This window comes from Gymnoscopelus braueri, assembly GCF_963280865.1.
Source record: "Gymnoscopelus braueri genome assembly, chromosome: 1".
Lineage (NCBI taxonomy): Eukaryota > Metazoa > Chordata > Actinopteri > Myctophiformes > Myctophidae > Gymnoscopelus > Gymnoscopelus braueri.
The window spans coordinates 38497034-38511978 of NC_137603.1; the positions used below are offsets into that span (position 1 = coordinate 38497034).

General features: G+C 39.7%; 1 protein-coding gene across 1 annotated transcript in view; it reads left to right on the forward strand.

The window, feature by feature from the left end:
- glceb (glucuronic acid epimerase b) overlaps positions 1-14945 on the forward strand; it is a 58633-nt gene that overhangs the window by 18316 nt on the left and 25372 nt on the right. The window contains exon 2 of the mRNA XM_080426024.1: positions 5569-5681. The gene's annotated coding sequence lies outside the window, so the exon portion shown is untranslated. The remainder of the gene's footprint in view (positions 1-5568; positions 5682-14945) is intronic.

The following is a 14945-nucleotide window of genomic DNA, read 5'->3' on the forward strand; positions in this document are numbered from 1 at the left end:
TATTTTCATTATGATCCTTGACCCTCAAAATATAGGTCTAGACACCTTATTTGTTCAGTAAATTGCAATATTGAAAATAGATCTTTTGAAATGGCCTCACAAATGTTTTGGTAGATGGGACATTTTGACTTTTTAACATAGCTCTTCATTTCCAGCAATTTTTTTTACAGTCACGAAACATTGATTAGAAGTATATTTCCGGGGGTGCATGATACCCCCTCGGCCGATTTTTGTATTTTTTAAAAAAATATTACTCCTATAGATTATGTCCAAACATCACACAAATCGGTACACATTATCTCTATAGACATGTGATCAAGACCTTTTGGCTAAGATTGCCCTCTGAAGTTTGCAGGAGTGGCCCGCTTTGAACAAAATGCCTCAAATCATGAACGCTGAGTCTGATTGCTGTGAAACTTTGCACGCACATTCCCACTAGGCCAAGGATGAAATGCCATCCCAAATTTCAACATCAACATCTTTTTTTCCTTGGATCATGACACAACTTTTAGGCCCTGTTTGTGCCAGATTACATTTTCTGGGGTCAGGTGAACAAGATGTGCAACTTAAGTTTTTCAGATCACATTCCAAGTGGCTATGACCAATGTTTGCGGGCCCTGGGTAGTCAACCCGGCCTGGTGGAGACCTGTGCTCCGAGGAGCACACTTTCACCTTCCTATGAAAATGACAGCAGTAACTGCAGTGAGTCTTGAGGAGCGAGTGACTGCTGTCAGAGGATAGATCTTGAAGAATATATGCTCTTTGGTCTCGAGCTGCTTTTCCCCCTCTTCACCTGCTCCCACATGGGGATCTGTGTTTTAAATGAAAGCTCAGTTGGTGTATGTGTGTGTGGACAAAAGTCAGAGATAGATGGTAAAAGCTGTATGCTGAAAAAATTAGTGGCATGAATGGATCAGCCTGCAGATCTAAGCATGCCTATTTACTTACCTTCCTTTTGAAAACTCATCAGATGGCCAGGTGTGCCTTGTGCCATACTGTATTAGCTTCAGTGTAGGGGTGCAGCAGTTAATCGAATTAATTGATTTTAATTGATCATTAAAAAAAATCGATAATGAAATCAAATGGATTTAAGGGGAAGAGGAAATGATTACCCATTTAACAGCTTCAAATTTATAGTGTTCCACTTCCAATTCTTTCTGCTCATTTCTTGTTTAATCTTATCTATATTCAGTTATCTCTCCTGATAGCATAAAATGGGTATCTAGTCCTGAAAAAGCATTTTCTGTTTACTAAAGAGCAGCAAAGATGGGGAGACCCCTGTTACTGAACAAACACTCTATAACAATGATTACAGAATATAGAGCTATTTAACACTTATTTTTAACCCCCCCAAAAAAATATATTTGCGTGACGAAGTATAACACAGGGCTTAAGTGGCTAATTAATTGATTATATATAGAAAATGTAAACAAATGCTGTATTTTACAGGCTTTCCGATTATCTGATTACTCGAAAAAGTAATCGATGGAATATTCGCTAAGAAAATAATCGATAGTCGCTGTCCTACTTCAGTGATGTGATCAGTCAGTGTTTGGCCAGCCAATAAACCCCCCCCAGAGAAAATGGATGCATTGTGAATGCTCAGCAGATGGGTCTCCATCTCTCTCATCACCACACCCAAGGTGTAGTACCTGATGGATGACTGCTTGTGTCAGGATGGCAGCAAATGAGGAGAGACGGGAGTAATTAATAGGCTAATATAATTTACAGTCCAGCTTCTCTAGAAGTTATATCCTTTGCCTAATGTTCTAAAGCTACTCGCACAAGAATCGTTAAAATGGAGGATCACAATTTGTATTGAATATGTCAACCCCTTGCATCAGGAAGGTCGACTGAAAAGGACACTGTAACGGCAAGGGAAATGGTGTCAGCTCAGTGCTCAGCTTGAAGAGACGCATGTTTAGCCACCTTGAAGCCATGGTCATTAGCAGTTATCCAAGCCGTTCTCGTCTTATAGTTCTTGATTGAACATCCTTAGTAATTAAGATTATTTTCCGTCTGATCCCAGATACCTGACTGGATTAATTTTGCTTTTCAGGAAGTTTATTTGAAGCTTTTGGCATGAGAACGTTGAGGTTGTCCATTATATTGTGAAATCATAAACTCAAAAATGTAATAATTAATATGATATTTGCTATAACTATTAACTTTAGCTAACTTGTCTTGCTATAACTATTAACTTTAGCTAACTTGTCTTGCTATAACTATTAACTTTAGCTAACTTGTCTTGCTATAACTATTAACTTTAGCTAACTTGTCTTGCACGAACTTCAAATACTTATGTAACAGATATCACTGACACAGCACACTTTTAATTTATTATTATTATTATGACATATATTATCCATTCTCTTTGTTACACCAACATTGTTCTTGTGAAGCAGTTAGTTTGTGCTTAATTATTAACATTATAAAGTTTGCTTGTGTCATTTTGACAGCAGTCTCGCCACTGTAGAGCTACGCTTTCCATAAAGTTCTATGTATAAAATATAGATTCCCTATCAAATTCCTTAGTTACACCAACATTGTTCTTGTGAAGCAGTTGGTTTAAGCTTACTTAAGATTATAAAAATCGCTAGTGTCATTCCTCCCTGCCTGTCTGTCTGTGTGCTGGCTACGTTGAGCCACGGTGGTGTGGACGGTACTCCAGTCTCCTCTGTGCCCAGGTGCGGGGGAAAAGTACAGACGGCTCGTTAAGGTCATTTGGCAGCTTATTTATTAACAACCTATACATTTTTGCGGATAAATAGGTCATGTAGTCAACCAATATTGATTCCTTTCTCATCTACAGCTGCTATTTCTTTTTTATTATTTAAAAACGCACCCCCGTCCATTTGTTCACCACAACAAGCAGACACATGAGTGACAGCTGCGACACTCATAACCTCGGACATGCCCAATTATTGCTTTCAGTGGCATGCTCGGCTTCATGCTTTTGCACCATGCTTTTATGTGTGAATTGTGTGTAACCCTCCAAAGTGAAGATGTAAAAGAAAAACAATGTTTGTTTGACATAAAGCAAAAGGCCTGTTTGAGGAAACCCATTTAGCAAACAGTATATTTAGGCCACAACATTTATTTTGTTCTGTTATACAGATATCTAAAAACTGCTTTGTTATGACCTGAATTAGGCCTTCTGAACACTTCAATTTAATTTAAACAAGCTGCGAATGAGAAATATGATCGCATTATGCTTCATTGCTTTTGCAATCATTTTGTCCAAAATGTAGACCTGCTCTGCATCTCTGTGCTACAAAAATGTGGAAAAGGGCTATATTTCAGTATATGTATCTTCAGGTGGCTTTTTTAACGGGAGCTATTTTTCCACCGACACTTGTACGTGGTTGGCACATAATTAATGAACCATCATCTGTGCGACATACTGTCTGGGAATTATTTTTGATATCTGTCCGATACCGATAATACATTTCTAAGTAGCCTAATTATTGGTCAATATGTTTCAAAGGAGTTGCACATGTGATGTCAGTGATAAACAAAGATGGTTAATTATCTTTGTCACACATTTTGTGGGCATGGTTGTTGTGATTTATTATGTTGTGATAATGATCAGATGTAGAACATTTCTTACCATGTCTGTCAGTTCATGAAAACAATATCTTGCATCTGGACATATTGGTTAAACAAATATAACATTGTTCTACTTTCACTCAGCACTGTACAAGTGGGGGCGACCTAGTTTAGAAACGAGACATCTTCATAGTTTTAATGGTGAAGACTTAGAGCCTCATGTTTATTGGCATGGCACCAAAGCACTAAAAGACTTGCAGGACTGTGAGATTTGTGAGTTAGTGTCGATTCCTTGCTCTGGTCAAGGTCTTGATCAATAGCTGTAGATCAAGTGTAATCATATTGATCAAGTGTAATCAAATATTACAATGTGATGGACATTTTACAACCAGAGTTACCAGACCTCTTATCACAGTCCATCAAACCAATGTCCACACTCAAAGAAAATGTTGGCATTCACAAATCCTCCCATGTGACTCAGGCACTTGTCTGCCCTCTCTGCCTTGTATTATTCTTGGCTCAACTCACTCCCTTTGTTCCTCTGCACTGTGTGAAACTGCAGTGGGTGCAACAGCTTCTGTTGGGTGACCAGCTGGTATAAGCTATATAATATCTAATTTAATTGCTTTGTCAATAGCCATGTTTCATAAAAAAATTAATCGATAGGCTCTCGTTGACATTGTGATGTAGCACCATCTTTAGTTTAACAGCCACTTTAGACAGGAGCTGATCGGAAATGTATATGGCTAAGATTAATCGCAGAGTAAAGTATTAATGTCGCTCTCTGCACTTTGGCTGTGATAAACTGGCAGCGGTACGTTAATGACCTCATTTTTAAACGCCTGTAAATTGATCATTTTGACAAAATAGTTATGCATTTGTTTCCTAATCATCATTTACTGGTGCATTGTGAGTATCGATGTATTGGTATAATTCAGACCTGGTCAAAAAGGATTACAGCAATCACTTTTGCTTCCCTGACAAAACTTGGTGTGTAAAAAGCTTCTCGGCATGGAATAGTGATCAATGCTTTGCGTTTTACCCTTTAGCTTTGTCAAAGGATTTCATTTTACATCATTTTAGATTTACACTAGTATGAGGCTTGTAGCCCAGTGTAAGGCTGGATGTTTTATGGACAATGTGCAGAATTGAGGGACGTTTCTTAGAGGGATAATAGTCAGTGGTACTAGTGGATTGTTTGAATTCATTGGAATTCCTGGGGAAATGTTCATCTAGAATTTTCTGTAGTGGGCTGAGTGTTGTTAAAGTGTACTGAACTAGCATAATAAGCATATCACATGACATGGTTAAGCTACATTGGATAAAAACAAAAAACGTTATAAATGCATGTGCAAGAGCAATAATTTCCACAAACATTTTGAGTTTTATTTGAAAGAAGTTAACTAATTGTAACTATTCTAATTATCTGTTGATTCCCCCAGCTGTTTAAACTGTTTTTATTTTTATGACGTCATACATTGTACATTTCTATATATTGTGTGTGTGTGTGTGTGTGTGTGTGTGTGTGTGTGTGTGTGTGTGTGTGTGTGTGTGTGTGTGTGTGTGTATATGTATGTATATATATATATATATACACATATATATACACACACATACATACATACTGTACATATACGCACACACTATATTCTATGTTTGATTTATGTTCTCATAATGTCTGCGTACAAAAAGTGATACATCTTTCAGTTGCCGGCTTTTTGTGATTTCTTCTAGAACTGTAGAACATAAATGGTGACTTTTCTACTTCTGAAAAACCAAAACACTAATGCAAGTTGTTTTTGGATAGACTGGAATTAGCCTAGTCAGTTCCTCAGCCATTGTCTTCATAGGAAAAACAAATGGCCAAAAATGTGTTTGCCTTATTCACCCAACTTTCTTTGTAGATCATGCTTGTAATGTGTATCCCATAGCCAGGCATTAAGCCAAGTGTTGGGGTTGATTAAGGAAGATTCTTATTTGACAATCACTGTAATGAAGTTCACTTTGTTCCTGTTATAGGTTCACATGCTTTGTCTGCAAGTTTAACCAGAGGAGCCAGCGCTGGACAGAGTTGGGGTGGTCATCAACAGGATGTCAAGCTAGTTAACAGTTTCTTGGTAAATGGAATAGGGGTGAGTACCTGCACAATGCATAATGCTTTTCCCCAGTCTTATAGCTGTTATGAAGTGAACTATGTCTCTGTCTCTTTAACTGAACAAATGTAAAAAGTTACATGTCCTCTGAGCCCTGTGTTTTCATTTTCTTATCTGTTAAAACGTTGGTAGCATAAAGGAAGAAGGAAGTCTTTGAACCCTCCTGGAGTCATTAGGCTGTATCAGGCCGGTAATTGGGAGGCTGCGTGCAGAAAGAGTTTTACTTGTGCAAATTCATAGACACTGATCAAAGCCTTGCCCCTCACAATTCCTTGTAGTATCCTCATAATCTCGGCACGCCATCTAAACTTTTCAAATCTGCTTCATGGTGGCCCTAATAACTGACCACTTTACACTTTGGTCTATATCTCTTGAACCGTAGGTCGTACAATCAAAAACAAAATCCCCCTGGATTCTTTCTTCAGGAATGAAGGAATCCATCATGACACAACTGCCCATATAGGCCATTTCCACACAACTATATTTTCCGCCATTTTGCATTTTCTTCAAAACACAGATTTTGTAAAGAATTCACACAAATTAAACATCTCTGGAGTCATGTGATTCAGATTTTTCATATTCCATTTCAATTGGATATGATTGCCTTCCAGAGTTTGGGGGAGCCGCTTATTTTACAAAAAAATGCCAAAAAAGCATATCAGGCTTGTATAATTTTTGCACATTAAATATTTATTGACAGTTTGTAAATGAACAAAACAATCCTTAACAGCAATCCGTGTCAGTCTGTTTAACAATATTGAAAGGAATTTGACTATATTGCCTTTTCACTACTAGCCTGGCTCCAGCCCCTGAATCGCAAGCCACGGCCATTACATTTTTTTAATATTGTAGCGATTCAAGGGTCTGGTGACGCTGTCCAAGACATGGGTTTTGAAAATCTAACCGGCCCGATGGGGATGATCCATTATGAACCAATCGCGAAAGAGTCCCACTTTGGCCACGCCCCCATCCCAGAAAACTGCTGCACTGAGAGAGCTTTCAGACTGAATAATGGAGTGACACGAAATGAAAATTCAGGCTGAGGCTGTTTAACTGCTGGTGGTAGGTTATTTTTTGCAGATTTAGCGGCAGGTGAGACAAACCTATTCATTAGAGGAGAGTTGCTATACAACACTGGCAGCAGACTAAATGAAGGCCATGCCTTCATTTAAAACATATTTTTCTTTTTTTCCCTTTTCTTTTTCTTTCAGGATCTGATTTATTACAATCACATTTGATTCTTGTGGATACCTAAGAGTTGAATTCAAGCATGTTCATCACAGGACTGCTTTCAGTCAACACAATATAAGATTTTACTTTGGTATACACTGTAATTAAGTGGTCAACTAAGCAAACTATAATTAATGCGGATGGATGATTAATATGTACGTGCCGATTCTGGTGACGTCCGAGCCCATCTGCACATCTCTAGTGAGCATGGTCATAAAAGGAAAGGCCTACGGTTCAGAACTGTGGTTGCTTGATACCGCGTTATACCTTAAAGTGCTATACCTTACTTTACATCTCTATACATTACATTTCCAGTTCTTGCATACGGAAGGACAGCCTTGAAGTATAATGCTCCCAGCTACGGCTATCGCCGGTGGAGGCATAAAATGAGTGAGAGAATACTAATATAAACAATTCACCTCCCCATTTCTCTGACATCTGTACAGTTGGAAGCCAGCAGAGTGGCCAGGGCCCCCACAGCCATGAATTATTAACAAGGCGTGGAGTCCATCATCAGGAGGATAGGGTGTTAAGAATGAAAATCATGCTGGTTCATTCCGTCGATCCATCTCTTTCTCTATCTGTCTCTCTCCCTTGATCATTCAAAATGGACCCATCTACTGTAGCAAATGGCAGTGAAGGAAAGTAAAGGAATTATTAAGAGCTACTTAGAGCCATCGGTTCACCAAACGGCTTTTCTTTTGTGAAGAGGCTCTGCCTTGACTTCACGCCCCCAAGTTGCTCTTTAGATGTTCCCCTCCACTGATTTTTTTCTGTACAGTATATGTTCCACAAGCACAGGCTGTCGTTCAGATAACCAGGTACTGTCTCATTTTCAGCTGGCTACATATTCACCCCCCACCCCACACATTTTCCCCCTTTTTTGTTTAAATGTGGGCTGCTTTTATTGATTGAATACTTAACAGTTTGTAAAAAAGTACAGTTATACAATAATGCTAAAAGATAACACAAAAAGCCCTGAGGGCTTGTTTCCATTGTGGTCCTGTGTATTCAATTCATCAAGACATATACAGCAATACAACTTGACGGCTGTATAGAGGAAACTTGATCATATCCCCTGCATATTGTACTGCATCCAACTGGATGGGGCTTATTGACATCTTTACTCATCCAGTGCTGAAGCTGAACAGAAACTGTTTTATTATACAGACGGTTCTTCTACTGCAATTACTTACTATGCAGTCAGCCATCCTAAGCCTCAGACATGATTTAAACTGTACATTTTATATAAAGGGAAAATAAGGGGGGAAATGCATTCGATTTTTACTTTACACATCATGTTAAGCTCTCACATCTTTGCCACAATATTTAAGGCCACTCGTTGTAATAAAAAGTATAGTACGTAAGTATTTTACATGCTTTAGTTTTACAGTTTATTGTAGAATCTATTTGTCCATCTGAAAAAAAGCAATGTTAAGACATTGAACAAGAATACAAAACTAAACTTTATTATATTTTCAACATTTCTTAAGATGGGGATCTTCACATTTGAGGTTTCTTTCCATGTTTCTTGCTCTTTTGTGTGGTTGTAGTATGCGATAGATAATTTGCATGTTGGGTAATGATACATGATTAGTAATGATTAGTGCTGTGTTTCCACTCTTGGGAGGCCCCACCCAACCAGCTCTTAATCTCTTCACAGTTGATATGTGAGTAAACACAACAGACGGAAGAAAGAAAAGTGAGACTCACACTAAGCGGATATCTAAAGATGCAAAAGCTGTCTTCTACAATGAGTTGTTTCCTTTGCCTCTGCCTCCCGCCTACACACACACATACCACACTCTCTCTCTCCCTCTCTCCCTCTCTCTCTCCCTCTACCTCCTTCCAAGCTAACAGCCCTCTCAGCTCCAGCATGAGCTAATAATTTACAGGCAGTCTGAAACCCCCATGTGATTTCACCCATAGAGGAGAGTGTACTGAAAATGTCAGGAGTTTAGTTAGGGCTGGAACACCTGCGCCGCACGCAAACACCAAGCCTCTACTCCGACGGCTCCCCAAGGGCAGCTCACTAGCACTAGGCTGTTATTGCAATGATGGCTGCTTGTGATTTTTACACCAGAGGACAGCAGGAGAATTAAAAACAACTCTGTCTGCCCATCCCTAAGCCCAGTGCTGCAGTGGGCTTGTCATGTTGAGTTTATTTTGCACTGGGAACCAGGAGAAAGGGATAAAGCCTTTCAACAAGGTCACTGATGAATTATTATTGTTCTTTAGTTATGTTTAAGCAATCTAATAATTGAAAACTGCATGTTTTTTCTATGCTGGGAGCCATTTGATAAATTACTGTAGGAGAGAACTTTTTAAATAAATCTTTAACATATCAGGAGCACATACTGCATCCATTGAGGAAAAGCTGGTAGGACTGCTTCAATTATCTTTGTGTGGTTTTGCCAAGTCTTAATAATGAGCTACTTACCAGGCAGCAAAATGAGTATCCAGTTCTATTGGTTGTTTGGTTGCTATACATCCACACGGCATAGTGTCATAAAAGTGTACTGATCTAAAAGCAGGCGTCATGGCTTGCCAGATCACAGGCACAGAACGCTGTTGCCACTCGACAAGGAATGCTACATTAAGCAAATTAAACAAGAGTCCGATTGGAATGTTGTCCTGACTGAACAGAGGATACAACACAACACAATGGCCCGAGATTATCGGATTTAATCACCTGGTAAGAGACACTATTACATTTTCTATAGATATGATCAATTAAACTTATCATAATATCAAAAAGCAAAAGCCATTCATTCATCAATGATGTTTATAGAACACGTTTTAGTGAATTCCAAGTACAGGAGACATCGACTCCATTGCAGTTTGGAAACGCAACATGCAGCGATTTACACACAAAACAGCCAAACCCTAGACTATCCTCGTTTAAAAACCTACAGAAAACACAATTGTTAATCTGGCAATGAACACGGAGCTAAAGCAGTGTGTAAATCCTGCATGATATTAAATGACGCACTTCGCCAAATGGTAATGGCGACGGTACGTGCCGTTCACAAAACAGTCTCTAAACTGTACTTCAAATTCACTATAAACATTATTGATGACTTAATGGCTGTTGGGTTTTGATATTATGGTAAGTTTAATTGATCATATCTTGTAATAGTGTCTCTACCAGGCGATTAAACACGGTGCATATGTAAACATGTTTTGTAACAAGGAGCGAGACGAGAGGTAACCAGAAGACTCGCACCAAAACACGCTCGCCCCCATTTTTCTCACCGACCAGCGGTTCTTGTATTCTTGTATTTGTTTTACGGTTTGAAATAAGTTCAGGGTTAGGCATAGTTTTACTGAGGTTCAGTTTAGGAATAAGGTTATGTTTAGCAGTTTAGGCATAGTTTTACTGAGTTTAGGAATACCAGGTGAATACCGGCGGGTTTGCCCCAGGGCGAGTGTGTTTTGGGGCGAGTGTTTTGATACTCAGACGGAGATGGAAAGAGGTAAACAGATCTCCGGTCTCAGTGGCGCTTGTGCTGAAACTTGACTAATGCAATAAGATATAAGGATAATCTGATAAACCACATGAACCCCAGTTTACGTATTCTGGGGGGAACATAAACCAAACATTGCCAATCTAGCTCACAGTTACAACGCGTCGCGTTCCGACGCGCTGTGAGCTCATAGATTGTCAATGTTTGGTCTTTTTAGTCACATATATCTTAATAATAAGTCAACTTTTCCGAGGGCGAGTGGACGATTGTGTTCCAGCTGTCCTTCTGATGGATTTTTCTTGGCTGACAATGTCTCCATCGTCCATAAAATAGCTCTGAAAGTGATCAAACGATCGTGTATGATGTAACTCTATGAGGCAGATCGTTCTGTTTTCCCCTGGGACAAAATCGAATGGGCGTTCCTGGGCGTTCCCGTCTATCTCCGTGTGTATCTATTGGTTCATCCGTAATTGCGCATAACCATCAACTCATGGGAAGGAAAAGGCTTCAAACTTGGTTGGCTCATGATCATTTCTTTGTGTTGTGTTTATGCAAGCTTTGTTAGTTTCTGGCAAAACATTGTGTGTTTTGCCAAAAAAATAATAATCTGGCAACCTTTAAAATCGGATTTATTAATTCTCATGAATTCGAATTTCTTCTTGTAAATACTTCAATTAAACTTGTGTGTGTGTGTGTGTGTGTGTGTCACTTTCCTTTGCATATCTCTAGAACCACTCAACACATCATCTTCGCATTGGCTGACATCCCAATGCAGCATCGAGTGTGTCAGTCGGATCAGTGCCACGAATGTGTGCAAATTTGCACCAGGTCTTGCCTGCAAATTACGCAGTGCAAATTACGCAGTGCGATTGGTGCCAACGGCGGGCATTGCAAAACAACAAAACTGTGTCCAATAAATTTGTGACTCCCTTGTGGATCTCTGACATCATATTAATGATGATGTCAGTCTAGCCCAAATATGGGGAGACAGCAGGATGCAGCAGGACTTAATGCATGTAGTATGGACCAAATGTTACAAATCAACTTTGTCCGTCGGGACAGTATGATCAAATAACCCACCCCTAGTATTTGCACAGTAATGCTTCCGAACAAGACCTTCTGGTATGATGTGCTTTCTATCATCTTCACAGTCGGTGAACACCACCTCTTCTACTGATGTCTTGAAAAGCCCCTAAGTTTTGAAATAGAAATAGATACTGTTGAGCCAGGGAGGGGATCACTCAGTGCAGCTCATGAAGCATCTATTAGAGCAAGGGATTCCTGATATGTTCAACAATGTGTCGCACAGCTGCTGCCAGTGCGCGGCCTCACAAGGAAATGCCTGTCATCTGAGCCAGGCCAGTGACTGATCCCTCAGAAGAGCAGAAACACTGTGAATGATCGGACCTCAGAGACCTAATTCCTTATGACCTCTGTGCTCTGTTTACATTTCTCTGGTCTTCAGATCAATGGCCCTGCCCCTTTCTGCATTACCTTGCTAAAGTTTCTTTTCAACACATCTCTGGGTTAAACCTGCCTTGAATACATCATCTCCAATGATGTGATGCAATATTATTTTGAGCATTTGCCATGGCATTAATGACGGTATTAATGGTGTTCAGCTGTGGTCGATGGTTAAATTGTGTTTTATCTATGAATAACAAAATGACATAATTTGTGTATACATATTTTTCTGATTTTGTGCTGTGAGAAGAGTGAGGTCAAGCATACTGTATAGGCCTTTATTCAGATCATGGTGTCTTTTGTAATATTAATATCACCTGTGAGACTTGTGTGGGACCAACTAAGAGATGGCCTCAGGTCCCTATTCTAGAAGTCTAAATACATTGACAAGCTGCAATCTTCTTAATTTTGCAGCAACGTTACCGCGCAGAGCAATAAAAACAGGCGAAATCGTAACGAGTAAATTGGATCCAACAACCATAAGGCTAATAGAGTTAAACCATCAAGCCCCAAGGGCCATAAAACCTTAAAGCAGTCCATTCAAGGTCCTCATGGCTTCCTGCGCTAGAGCCTGTCTTATTATCTCTGCACCCCAACCACCACCCTTTTTTATACAATTAAATTCTCTTTCAAGTTATCCAAGTGTCTGTTGCTCCTTTTGGCTTTCAGACTACATGTTGCGGACTACAAGTGCTAGCATTGTCGTAATTGGTGTGATTGTTATGAATTAGAGAAAAGTGACGGTTGGGTACTGAAATTCTATTCTATTCTAAGTAGGAACCAAATCCAAAATACCAAGTACCATGAACCCTAAAAATCATTTAATTTACGTTCTGCTTAACGGTTACTACACTAGATGCACTGATAACCGTTCATTATTGCAAACAAAAGGCTATAGGCCTACTGTAATCTGCAAAGACGTAGGTAGCTATACCAGGACCTGTCAGTGGCTACGTCACAGAGTGAAGAGTTCCTGTGTTGCATGCATGGCAAACGCTACAATCTGTAGCATTGAGGTGTAATCAGAATATTAACTTAAGTATGTAGTCCTTTCACCACAAATGCAGTTACCACTCTGCATGTGTCGTCACTGACTGCCGCTGGCTCTACTGGAAGTGCTAGCGAGATGCTCCATTTGCTATTTGCTAGACACATCAACACATCAAACTACTGTAGATTTATTCAGATCAACGCCATACCATCTCATTAGTCTAACCACCTTCCATGGTGTTGAAAGTTGCAGTCGCTAGGTGTACTAAGTGTGAAAATAATTGTCCCCCATCCTGATGATAAACACTTATGGCGGGTGTATACGTGCGCATGCATGTCACTCAACCAAAAATCATGTTTTTGTGTGGTTAATGTTTTCAAGCTTACCTATGAAAATCACACTGTTTTTTGCACTCTGCATATCACTAAAGCATTAACTCTCTCAGTGCCACGCCCCGAGATATCCCGAGTTTTTCCCGAGTACCCTCCGTGCCAGCACGAGAAATCCCGAGTTTTTACTTTTGACTGTGGTCGCGCTATTCTGTTTATTTTTCATGATCACTTTCGCTTCCTGACTCCTTCAGACTCATTGGGTTCCGGTTTCATGACGCAGATTCCGTTTCCGGTTCTCATTTTTTTCCCGCGATCATTTTCGGCCAGAATAGGGAAAGTCACGGTTTTTCACACGGTATAAAATACAAACGGAGAGGTCCACGTCTACTCTCTTTGGTCTGGGTGACGATCAGTCATCGTAGTCGTGTATCGCATCGTAATTTAGCCCAATCAACGATTGTCAAAAATGTCAACATCCGGTTATGACGGATGTGACGTGAGCCTGTTTGGGAGGGGTCGAGTGAGCCAGCGAGGTCATCAATGTGTCGATTTGTTGCTCTCTACTGGTAGAACTGTATTATGGGTTTAAACACCCAATCAGATAATTTATTTGAATGAAAAATTACAAAATTAAAAAATAATACGCAAATTGCTGGCACTGGGGGAGTACTTTATGAAAAAACTCTTGGCACTGAGAGAGTTAATATGGATTTTTACTGGGCTTTTTTTCTCGGTTGCCTAAAGGCACTTCCAGGCGCCCACAGAAAGAGCTGCTCTGTAAATGTATTTTATTCTTTATTTTTTTATATTCTTTTTACAAATGATTGCTAAAAGTCATACTGTGTAACTTTTTTTCAATTAAACAAAAGTATTTAAATGGTTTTCTCTGTTCACTGCTTATTCCTTCATCTGTGCTGGAAAGCTTTACAAGGGGCCTATACACTATACAGTATATATTATGTCCAATCAGACTATGCGCATTTCCTCTATATTCGCTTATTAGACACTTTTCTGGCAAACTGCTTGCCTTCATTAGATGACACAACTGTCCTTGAGAGAAAACGTTGTTACAATCACAATAATTTGCCTGGGCAGAATGCTCCCACTGGGCAATTAATTCATATTAATAATGCTGACCTTTATCAGAAGTTGGTTGTGGTATTGAGATGAACTTGGGGGCGACTGGTTTTCCTCACATCCTCTTGTTTTGTATGAAGGCTCGACTCTGTCACTGCTGTGTTTGTAAATTCTTCAAGCTGTGAGTTGTAATTAGCAAAGGGAGGAGGAAGCCCCCTTTTGCCTATTGATTTCTCTCTGGGCTGATGATAATGCCAGAGAAACATGGCAGACGTGGACTGCGGAGCCCAACTGATTGGCTCTGTAAGCTGCCTAAACCACTCAATGTCATTGTCAGGCTGCCATCCATCGATACTTAGTCTCTGGCATCCCCAGACTCCTCATTTATTAACCGTCTCATTGACTTGACTCTTGAGTCATCCAATGAGATAAACACACTCTTCTTAGTTGACAATTGGACAAAATGTTGTTTTTGTCAGAGCCTCCAAAGCAGCTCACCCATACAGTGATCATGTCTCAATATTGTTTGCTCCCAGCATTCAGAGCCCCATATCCCTTTGAAGGGACAATTACTGGAAAACTGCCATGCATACAGCCCCATTCTACATACTGATGAAAAGATTTGCATTTGGTTTGCGATCAGCTCATTTTCAGATCATTAATCTAAAATGATCTTACTATT